This window comes from Aphelocoma coerulescens, chromosome 3 (genome assembly GCF_041296385.1).
Source record: "Aphelocoma coerulescens isolate FSJ_1873_10779 chromosome 3, UR_Acoe_1.0, whole genome shotgun sequence".
In the NCBI taxonomy this organism is placed as follows: domain Eukaryota; kingdom Metazoa; phylum Chordata; class Aves; order Passeriformes; family Corvidae; genus Aphelocoma; species Aphelocoma coerulescens.
This window is the reverse complement of record NC_091016.1, coordinates 45136605-45148707: the sequence shown is the minus strand read 5'-3', so window position 1 is coordinate 45148707 and position 12103 is coordinate 45136605. Positions and strand designations below refer to the sequence as shown.

The 12103-nt window shown below is 38.9% G+C and overlaps 1 protein-coding gene across 2 annotated transcripts in view; it reads right to left on the bottom strand.

Moving 5' to 3' along the window:
• Window positions 1–11844, bottom strand: part of RASGRP3 (RAS guanyl releasing protein 3) — a 56713-nt gene extending 44869 nt beyond the window's left edge. The window contains exon 1 of one of the 2 annotated variants that reach the window (XM_069010041.1): window positions 11693–11844. The gene's annotated coding sequence lies outside the window, so the exon portion shown is untranslated. Of the gene's footprint in view, window positions 1–11610; window positions 11648–11692 lie in introns of those variants that run through there. The other variant, XM_069010042.1, reaches the window with a different exon arrangement.
• Window positions 11845–12103: the final 259 nt, after the last annotated feature.

The window sequence follows — 12103 nt, the reverse complement described above, 5'->3', positions numbered from 1 at the left end:
ACACTTTGCTGTGTTTTAATATAGGGATTTAAACAGGAACAGGAAAATATAAAATACTGCAGTGCTCATAGTTTCTAACACCAGGCCACTCCACTGATGATGCAAAATACATGAGCAATCCCACTTTTGGGGATTAGTTGACCTTAAGGTGTAACATTACAATCTTTTGTGTTTGGACAGTAGAGTGGGGAGTACTTTATAAACACTGCAGATGATTTAAATTTTGGCATCTGGCATTTTTACATCATGGACTGTGGGGCTGCATTTTGCCAGACATTGTATAGTCAGACTGAGATAGACTCTTTGAGGTGAGGACTATCAGTCTAAACAGAGACAGCAAAAAAAGCCATTCTTATCCCCATGTTCCCTGATGTAGGACAAATGAAGGAGAAAGAGTGAAGTCAAGAAAGGAACAGGTTTTGATGGAATTTTCCAGGGTGATATGTAGTCATACATTACTGAAATTCAACTGAGACTTTACACTTAACTCCCTTTAGCTTGGTCACACATTTAAAGATATTTAGGTATTTAAGGACAAAGGCATACAGTCAATGGTATTTTGGGGGTGAGCTGTAAAACATAATTTGCTGAATTTCTTGAATTCCCATCCCACATATAGGATACACTGTGCTGAAATCTGGTGGTACCTTAAATTGGAAAGACTGACAGGACACAGGAAACTGCCATACCTCAGTATAGGATGTGGTAATGGTATTTTGATGTTTGGTAAGCAATCCAGATCCCGGAAGACTGCACAGTCTCATTGGATTACAAGGGCACTATAGGGCATTTTTCTGAAATACAAACTGCACCAGTAGATAGTGCTGCAATTGAGATTTGAACAAATTCAAGGAATTTCTCAGAGCCAGGTGGCTGTTGTCAAAATTGTTAAAATATAATAGCATATCTAGCTGGCACATTTGTCAGAATCCAATGAAAGCCAGCAAATCCTTGAGGATGAGGTCTGCAGTGACACAGGGTAACTCGGGTTGCTTCCTTTGACCTTACCCAACTCTTCATATTATATAAAACAGCACATGGTTACAAAACCATGCAGCCACCAGTGCTGCCAGCATAGCCTGGAGCAGGGAAGAAGCCCTTGTGCTAATTACTCACGCCTGCCTTTGTGAGCATCTCCTGTTTCTCAGGACTCCAGAGAAACAAGTTTTCAGAGAACAAACCTCCCGCCTTGAAGGAGCTCTCTCAAGCCAGCCAGGCATGGGTGTACCCATCTTGTGGAGCGGCTCTTGTCCCAGCCTGGGTAGTGAAGGAGCCCCCAGGTGGGGGTTCCTGCTCAAAGGGCTTGAGCTTTGCATGAGGCCCAGCCTCAGGCATGAGTAAGGGGGTCAGTGCAGAGGGAGGAGGAAGGCCTGGGAAATAGGGAATGTTTGCTGCAGATGTGTCCCGGTGCACAGTCAGGCTGGGCAACACCTCAACAAGCTGCTCCTCATGTTGTCCTGGGATGTTAGAAGCTCAGCGGGACAAGGAGCCCGGGCCCCAGCAGGGGGAGAGAGAAACAGTCTAAACCAATATGGTTGATAAAGCAAACTCCATAAAACTCCGTTTATTAGCAGTCCAAAGGCACTTATATAGTATACCAGCTTGTTAACTCCTAAGTGGCCTAAAGCTTATCAAAACACATTTCTATTTCTACATAATTGGACTTACATTGGCAAGTTTCCATAGTCTTGTTATGATCAAAAGAATTCAGTGTCCATCTCCCTCGTTCACTCCCGGATAGTACAGCTGCAAGTTTTCACTCCCTCTCTGTTCCTCAGGCCTGCTCGTTATCTTTCACACAGGGACTTTCCCATGGAAAGTTTTCTCACACACAAGCCTAAAACTTCCAGGCCTATTGTTTGCACAGTTCTTTTATTGATCCCAATAATTCTATTTTCCAACACTGGGAGACTCCCAAGAGAGTGTCCCAGAGCATGGGGCTCTGTGACCCAGGGGCCTGCACAGCTGCTGAGGAGGTTTTAAAAAAGGAGGCTGTAAAACCCGTGAATTTAAAAATGAGAAATAAGCCCATGATAAATGAGTCCATTTAAGTTTAGGGCACAGGAGGGATGGCAATTTCAAAAAGGGAGGGAGAGCTGCCCTGGCAGAACTGAGTTGGAAGTTCCAGCAGACCCTGGCCATGGATGTCTGCTCACAGAGCTGGGTGTAAACACCTGGCCTTGCTCAGAGAAAGGAGAAAGCACTCACTATGCTTTAGGGCATGGACCGTTGACCAGACAAGTTATCCTTGAGAAATGCCATTTCATTTCCCCTAAAACACACTTTACATGCAGCTTTAAAATTACTCATAACTTTCTTTATAACTTTGTACAAAATTACTCCCTGTTGATACTGAAGAAAACATGATCGAAATGTGTTCCACAATAATCTATTTGTCCACAAATACCATTTTGTTACTTTGTCTGTTTTTCTGATTATGCAACATCAACTACGCTCTTTTACATTTATCAGGACCCATTAATATAATTGATTAAATACTGGTAGTACCTGGGCCATTTGAAATAGCACAATGACATCACTCTGCACTGAATAGCTGTCTTTTTTGGTAGTCATGCTCCACACAGGAACGTAATTTGATGATAATGACTGAATGGCAACATTCCACAAACAGCTTGGCATATGCTCCCTAAAAGAAAAGGAGCCTTTGTACTTTCTGAAATGAGTAGACAAATAATTTTTTTTATGGCTCAGTCAAAACAGGAATAAACTGTGGTTTATGTGGGAAAAAGTTTATCTATCCTTGTGCTAGATGGTTTTAAGTCATTAAAACAGAACAGAGAAACATAACAGAGAAATAATTTGGGTATAGTTCCTGAAAATAAAGGTCTTAAAATTTTTGTGGAGGTTTTTGTTTTTTCCTATTCTTTCCTGTTTTTTTAAAACAAATACCAGCATACAAAAGAAGATCAGGTAGTTAAGGGAGATACAATAAATTAAGCATTGTGTTCTTACACCTATCAGATAGCATCTCAAGTATGACAAAAGCTTTGCTGTTTGGAACACAACAGTATTCTGCCTTGTCTTTGTGTTGAGAAAACAAATGAAGACTGGATTGAAAAGGGTACATCTTTCTCTATGGACATTCATTTATGAGCAGGACTTGATGATCCCTGTGGGTCTCTTCCAACTCAAAAGATTCTATGATTAATGCCTCAAATAAAAACTGAGAGATGAACACAGATTTCTCAGACATGCTGAAATGAGACACGAGAAATACGGAAAAGGAACAACAACAAAAAAAGTACAGTTAGCACTGAATTGTGGTAGGGATGTGTGCATGTAAGGTAAAATTTTAAATGTCAGATAGTATGGATAGCTTTTAGAATAGCCTCAAGGAACTAAAGAATGGAACAGTTATCCATTTTGGTTTGGGTTATCAGGGAGGTTTTGGCTTTTATTGATGCTGGATAAATGGATCCAGAGCCTCTCCTTACTACAGGAAAGGCTTTATTTCATGGCTTCTTTTTAACTGTTGTTTTTCTTAGTTTTTTAAAGACATATTTGGCTATGTCTTGCTTATGTGTCATTTAATTAACTGTAGGTGTTTTAATTTAGAAATTGATAGAGAGCTTATCTCAACATCTCAACATGCTTTGATACTGTGGAGAATTTTGAACTATAGAATTATTTTCTGCATATGGCAGTTATGGACATCTGTTTTGTGGGTTGCCTGAAAATGTCTCCTTTCTGTTAACATGTTCTTCTGGAATTTATGGAACAGGATGTCAGACTTTCAGTGGACATAAATGTCAGGTTATACTAACTGTAAATCTGTGTTGCCACATTTGTTTCCTAAATGGCTGCACCACTCTTCAGCTTCAGCCTTTTAGAATATATGGAACTCAAACCTAACAGACAAACTGCCTGGTTTGCTGGTCTACTTCACTGCCCCAGATATTATATAGCCTTCGCTATCAGCTGAAGTGAATGAAAGCAAACCATGGAAGCCTTCACTAGACAGGATGTTTTACAAATACCTAAGTGCGATTAAAGGGGCTGCTATAAATAGTCCAACAGCTCTTACACAAAGCTTCCAGCTAAAGGACATATGAGGGGCATAACAGAGAGGAAATTTTGTATATAAGGCTCTCAACCTTGCATTACATTAAATCAGTTTTAAACATCTATAGGCTATATTACATCCCTAGCAATCTAAGTCAATTCCAGGTTCTTCAATGTAATGCTCTAGGGGGCACAGGAGTACTGCAAATGCCTGCTCTACCTCCCCTTTTGTGCCCAAGGGTGCACCCAGGAGTCACGTTATCTCTAAGAAAGTAAGAGTTGAGAAGATAAGTTATCAAATTAGGGCATCCCTGGGTATGACCCTTGAAATCAGTCCTTCTTTTGTATCATCAAATGTCAGGGGGAGCCCATAGCAATGCTTAGAGTCAAGGCTGCTGGTTGCTTTTCATTGGAAAACAATGCACTTCAGTGATTTAAGTAGATGAGAAAATAATGATTTAAATGGAAGTTTGATATGCTGTCTACCCACGTGAAATGTGGAGTTTGTGAATTAAGCTAAAACATCCGATAATTCCATTGTCAGAAATAATGGAGGGGAAAAAATTGTTGTGCTCTGTTAAACATTTCTTTCAAGTAGAAAAACTGTAATAGTTCTGGTCTATGAAGTACAGACCTGCTTTTTGGCAGCTCAGTTGCATCATGGCAGGCAGTGGGGGATTTTTTTGTTGACCCAGTAAACATTCAGCCCAGCTGTAAGCCTCTGACAAAGGTTTTCACTTGTTACCGTGACTCCTGAATTCTCTGGGAAGTAAGGCACTCTGCCAGTGGTGTGTGCCCTCAGTACTTCTCATGCTGTGTTCCAGAGGGGCTCTTGCTTGTCCTCTAGGGTGTCTTCCCACCACTTTTGGATGGCTCCTAGTTTTCTCCTAAGCACTTGGTCTGCTTAGTGGAAAACCCAGAAGCAGTATGCCTGGAACAGAAGGGATAGGACAGAGAATAGAATAGAATAGAATAGAATAGAATAGAATAGAATAGAATAGAATAGAATAGAATAGAATAGAATAGAATAATTTCCATTTGAAGGGCCTTATGATGATCATCTTGTTGGATGAAGCATAGACATGTAAGAATAAAGGAGAGAGGATCCAGGAGGTAGAGATGGGAGGCAGAAGGATGAAGCTTAATGATAAAGGTGGAAGGCAGCCTTTTATCTCTTGTACATTACCAGTAGGACCTCCCTCCTTTCCCTTCTTTCCTCTTGATGTCTAGCTTGGAACTGTGCTCTGGTTTGTGGAAATCCTGTGCACTCACAGCTGCAGGTTAATGGTAATTGTGTCTTAACTTGAGTAATATTTTCTTTAAAGAAGTATAGGCAGATACTAGATTTTAGGGATTACAAATTTGGCATGAAAAATAGGGGCTGGTCTTATCTTTTCTGTATTCAAACCTATTCAAAAAAACCCAAAATGCATCCATGAGACCAACCCTTCTCACACTTATTCCCTCCTTCCCAAAGCCCAAGCTATTCACAGAGAACCTGGAAATTTATAGTTTCTTCCTTATATAGACATGTGTAAGAAATTTCAGTTATTAAAATTTTTACTATTATTGTAAGAACACTGTTCATTATTTCCAGTTCGCTTTGCTTGGTTCTGTTTCACCTTGAAGTACAGAGGTGGAATGAGAAATATAAGTTGTTCTGCACTGTGAATACTAAAGGGGGCTGGCTAAGAGATAGGACGAAATAGTGCCATGCAGTCATTGCAGGCACTAAGGACATCTTCTATAGCAGTGACAATAGACCCATTATTGCTTACAAAAAAACTCAAAAAGCAGCAACAAAAGTTCTTAATTGTCTATTACCAACTAAATTGAATAGTTATATTCCACAGGGTGGATATGCTCATTTCAGAAACAGACCTTGAAGAGTGTTTTGCTGTAATTCTAGACTTAGATACAGTAGCACAAAAGCACATCTGTCATAAAGGGTTTTTTCCCAACACAGTCTAGACGGAAGTTGAAGATTTCTAAACAGACTTGTGCATTTGGAAAAGATTTGTTCTCCAGCCATCGTCATTGTGAGTGATGTGCTGAACAAGGATGGGGCACTGCTGTAATGTTGTAACATTCAGTGTTGTTGTATGTATGAATGTACAGCAGCTCTCAGTTTTTGTTGTCTTTTCTGCATGTGGTAAGTTTGAACTAATCTGTAGCTCCTTTACCATTTAAAAATCTCCAGTAAGGATGTTTTTTTCCCACAGCTGGTGCAAATGAATACAGGTAACCAAGAGTATGACATCAGGGGTTTTTTCAGAGTTCTTCATGACATTATCTCTCAGACTTCAAATGAAATTATAGTTGCACAGAAAGTTTCCAATTCAGTGAGCATATGTTTTAAAATGCATTTATTTCTTTTTTACTGAAAGTACCTTTCTGCATTTTATTGTCTCTCCTATTGTAAGTTTAAGTGCTGTCAACTTTGTCTTGTATAATTCATTTCTGAGAATGCTTTTCACCTAAATTTTACATCAGAGAAAATGTCATCTGCCACATTTGCCTTACACATAAATAGTGAAAAATGGTTTATTCACTATATTAATTTTGATAAACATATTGTCACCGCTGATGTCATAGTGGCTCTTGGTTTGGTAAGTCAGTCTTTCCTCAGTGATGCAGCACAGGCTGATACTGAGTATCTAAGTATCAAAGCAACACATTCCACGTTGCAGCATGACATAGTCCATTTGCATTGACATTACAAGGGTAGAAACAATGGAGTCTAGAAACAGACCCAGAAAAGAGCAAGAAACCAAGCCTATTTCCTTCCTCTCCCTGGGAAAATACTGACTTTTTTTAACTGTTTCTGTCAAAATACTAAAAATTAATGCACTGCTCCCTTATAAACAGTAGCGCTTTCATGCACTGTAAAATGAGGCATGGATCACAAATGCCTACCCTGATAGAACTGTCAGGCAGGATCTCCACTTAGTCCAGCACACAGCATGCTTATCAGTCAGACTGTTATGCAGCAGCCTGTCTGAGATCTGCTGCAAATGTCTCAGGGTTCATGCTCCCAGCTTACTCTGAGTGAGTTTGTATCCATCTCTGCCTTCATGCCATGTATGAAGTATTCAGTGCAAAGACAAGAGAGAGGCTATTGCTTCCATGCTCATTAGTTGAGAGGAGATTTGCTTATTATAGTCACAACACTTAATATTTTTGTATGACAGAGCCCCTTGGGGCCAAGGTCTCTATATATAACTGCTGGGTTTATTATACTTGTTTTATTCTGGGCCCTTCTCTGTTGTTAGTTCCAATTCCATTTCTTTTAGTGGTATGAAGACATTATCCAGCTCTTTTATCTTTTTTCTGCTTTTAATTATTGCTTAAGACAGTTATCTCTAATAGAATATATGTGAATGAATAGAACTATGCTAGGGTGATGTGCTGCATCCAGAATTCCATATGGGCTGTGTTTCAGTATAAAACCACAGCAGTATACGAAGGCAGTATGAAGGTTCCTTAAGAGAGAAAGAAGACACTAGCCATGACTGGGAGGAAGATCAAGCAGCTCGGAAAAGTTCATCATTAATCCATTTTTCTCCCTTGCCTGTTCCCATTTTTGAAGTTATGAAGCATATTTTGTAGTTCAATTGAGATTGAATTTGGTTTTCCTTTAGTAATGGTCTGATCTTTGAAGATTTGTCTTTGCCTCCAGCCTTCCAAGATAATTGTGGTACAGTAATAACCCAAAATAATAGTGGAACACTATGCTGGAAAAATAAGGTGTGTTGGAATATAAAGGATTCTAAGAATGCTAACTGTCTAAACAGAGATGTTGGTACACATTAATTTTTGTTCTTTCTAACTCAAGTGAACTACGTTTCCATTCTCCTGGGGCTGCGTAGTGCTGCACTACAGAACTGTTAGAGCAGGGCTCTGTTTTGCACTGTGCAGTTGCTTGGATCCACAGAGTCTGTGGGGACCATTGTGATAAATGGGTCTGCAACCATTACTAGACAGGGGGTCAGGAAGGGAAACGTCAGAGAAGATTAAAAAATATAGCTGCACTTTGGCATAAAGATTGATTTTAAAGAAGCTTTTTTTTATCCTTGTTTATGCAACAGTACTTTCCTAGTCTGCTAGAAGAGTAGGAAAGCAAGCAAATGTTTTTTCTGATAGCACAGAGACTTCTGGGAGAAACACTCCATCTTCCATGCGCACATTGACCTTCACCCTTGTGCAGTAAGTTGGTACAAAGCCTGCTCAACATTTAATTCCCATTTGAGCTAAAGGATTTGTGTCAACCTGAACAATTCTCACTGTTGTAGGTTGCTACTCGTGTGTAGAACATTGTGATCTTCCCCTTAAACTTTTATCTTGAACATACTACATCCATACTGTTCTGTTGTAAGCAGGAAAGCCTTTGGGTTTTGGATAAGAGAAATGGTAAAATTAACATGCTGTGCTCATAGTCAGACTAGATGATCTAATGACTCTACCAGGCTCTAAATTTTATCAGCCTGTTGAAATAATTTTGCTTGAAAACAACAAGACAACCCATACGCTTAAATTTAAGCACCTGCATAAGCATTTTCACCAATCAGGATGTTATTCAGCACATAGTTATGAGCTGGATGTTTTAGAGATTATCAAAGAAATTATTTTTTAACACTAACATTTCTGTTGTGTTGAACAGCTGCTTCTCTTTGTAGAACTATTTTGATGCTGTCCAATACTGAATGTTGATTTCTTAATGTGTTTTAACTGGTTTCTTTTTGTGGTCCCTCTTCCCCAGTTCTGTTTTTTGAGTGAGACTACTATAGACCGTACATGTGTTCTCAAAAAATCTTGCTTTGACTGCTCCAAACACTTGTAATTCTCTGCTCTCTTTTTTCCTATAATGTTAGTGGGCTTGACTGTGTCTTGGAGAACAAAGCTTCCTTGTAAGAGTGTCTGGTATAGTGGAAGAAGGACTTAGGGAGAAAATAAGATACTTACGCTGGAGCAATTGCATGAGGAATAATCTTACTAAACCTGAACTAGCTTTGGAGGAAAGCATGGCATGACTTGTCACTCAAAGTGCATTATTTTTTAAGTCATATGATTTTTCTTCAAGTCAGTCAGCTTTCCTGGAACCAGAAATCCGAACTGCCCACACAGTAGTGGCAGCTGACTGAAGTATTTATTTGACAACCCTAAACCTCTTTAATTACCTGGCAAAATAATGCCAGTGTAGGAAGCATGTGAACCTCAACTTCCTTCTGGTATATCAAATTCTCGTATTTAATTTTTATCTTGGAGCTTTAATAATTGCAGCCCTGTTAGTACTTGTGAACACTCAGAAGTGTTTATATAGAAAGAATCTCCTGCAGAGTAGTTAGACCCTAGCAGGTGGTAAGATTTTATGAGGTGCTGGGGTGTAAATTTCATTCTAAGGCCTTCCAAAATCACAGAATCACAGAATAAATGAGGTTGGAAAAGACTTTTGAGATCATCGAGTCCAACCTTTGACCTATCATTACCTTATCAGATAAACCATGGCACTAAGTACCTCATCAAGTCTTTTTTAAACACCTCCAGGGATGGTGCCTCAACCACCTCCCTGGGCAGCCCATTCCAATGCTGAACCACTCTATCTGTGAAGGATTTTTTTCTAATGATTGTATCTCCAGGAGAAAGCCCTCAGTTTGCAAACTTTGAGCTCATGGCCATGTGAACTCTTGCAGTTTAGAAACAGATCTTTATATGTGTGTTTATTAAGAGTATTAATTAGGCAATATCTAAGTACCATCTATAGTATTTTTTCCAAGGGCAAATGTGCATCAGAACATTTTTTGAACACCTTTTCCTGTATAATTACAATGTAACTGGCTGATTTGTAAAGGATCTTTTCCTTATAGCTAAGGAAAGGTTTCTGTTTTTCTACATTCATGCAGTGGTACCAAGGTTTAAAATAATGTGGTGAGTGCTGCTGACCTGAATAAATCTGATACAATGTGTACTGCTTAGTTGTATTGCAGTTGCTGTTCAACTGACATCTCATGGAAATGATTGTATTTATTCAACACCAGAAATTGCAATGCTTCTTAAATTTTTAAATTAAAACACTGTTTTTTCTGTTTCTGCTTAGTCTTTGTACAGGGGAATCAGTTACTGGAGTTGAAAGCAAGGAACGTTACCTGCAAATTGCTGTCGAAAGAGCTTTTTCTTACAAATATCTGTACAAGCTTTTAGTTTTGCTGCCATTTTATTCTTCACAAGACCAGGCTTATAATCACCTAGAACTGAGAATTACTGTAAATGCTGAGTATTTTGAAATCAGACAAAGAAAGGCCTGATCCTTTCCATGAGCACTGGCTAACATCTGCTTCATTGGAATTATGCTTGGCACCTCCCTGGATCAGATTTTCAGCTGACTGCTGCTGTTTACAGTTGCCCTATCACGGCTTTTCGCCTACATGGATGACATCCTGCCTTGCTATCTTCACAATAGCAGACTCTAAACATAATAGCATCCTACGGGGATACAGTAGAATAACAACACATCACACTTCCTTTTTACTCACCGGCAGCTTTTTAGCATAAACTGCTAATCCTAGACAACATCTGAATAACAAATGAATAATCTGAACAGCATATGCTTAGAGGTAATGTGTTAACACAAATGAGACTAATACAAAAGTTATTCTCATTGATCTTTCAAAGGAGATAAAATTTTCCTGATGAAAACCTGAATCTATTAGTCTACAGCTTCTATTCTGCTGCCTGCAAATCACAACAGCATTTCCTTTGTTAGAAGTGCAAAGGACGTGCTGAGAATCAAAGAAATCAAACACAGTCTTAAAAAACTTAATTTTTCCATCTTAAAAGTCTGTCTTGTTGATGGTAACTCAGTGAATTAATATGGCCTGTACACTGATCTATCTCAAAATAGAGCTTTTTACACACTCAGTCATGATAGTATAACATTGTTTATAGTATCTGAAAACGAGCAGATTAGAAATTTCCACTTATATTCTACTTTCAGTTTAAACTAGACCTCAGAATGGCAACATGTAGTATTGCAATGCAAGCAACGATGAATATCTTGATTTGACATCTATATGTAGTATATTTTTGTGTATACGCATGCACACACACACAAATTACTCATCATAATAAATTCTTAGACTCTAGAAACTTTCAGGTGCTTTCATTTAGGCAAAGTTCCTACCTTCAAATGTATATCATAGGATTAAATTATCACAAAACTTCCATTATAGAAATTTTGATATGTTTATATGTTCCATATTAACACATCTTGTATAATAATATATTTCATATACTTCTCCCTCCCTCCCTCTGTCTGTCTGTAAATTTATATTTTTAAACGAATGCAGAGTCGACATCATATGTTCCTTTGGAGCATATGTTTACCATAACATTTCTCTAGTACTTAATCACAGTTTATAAGATGAACATGACACAAGTCAGGAAAAGAGCAAAGTTATGGTATGGATTTATGGCAAAGGCTTCTTTTGCTTAAGAAAAGTTCTGAGTAATCCATAAGCGAATTCAGATTTCTTTATCTAAAAATCAAACCTTTATCTAAAAGTCAAATGCCATTCCTTCTCCAAAACTTACTCTTTTTTCGTTTACCAGACTGGCCACACCTGGAAAGATGTAGAGCATGCAGCAAGCAGGAATGCCAGAAGGAAGCACTTACCTTAATTTGATAGGTACCTAACTTTCATCATGCTCCTTTTTTGAAAGAGTTCTTCTCAGAGTATTGAGATGCTGAGGTTATTTGCTCCCAACAGTGTCCTGCACATGACTCTCCCACTTGGCAGCCCTGGCAGGGCCCTGGAGAGAGAAGCAGTGCTCTGTTCACTCCCAACAGCTTCACTGAGGCTGGGGCTCCTTTGAGCTCAATTAGTTCTAGATTGTTTGGCTGAATGGCAGCCACACTTCCTTCTATTCTTTCCCAACTTAGTCTTCCTGCCTCCAGTGGTGCTTTTTCCTTTCTTTGGACTATAAATAGGCCTGTCACAACACAGTCTATAGCAGTAAGGAAGGCAGGAAATGCATTTAAACAAAGGAAAGATCTTAGGAGGTTTTGTCCTCCCCTGCCAATATA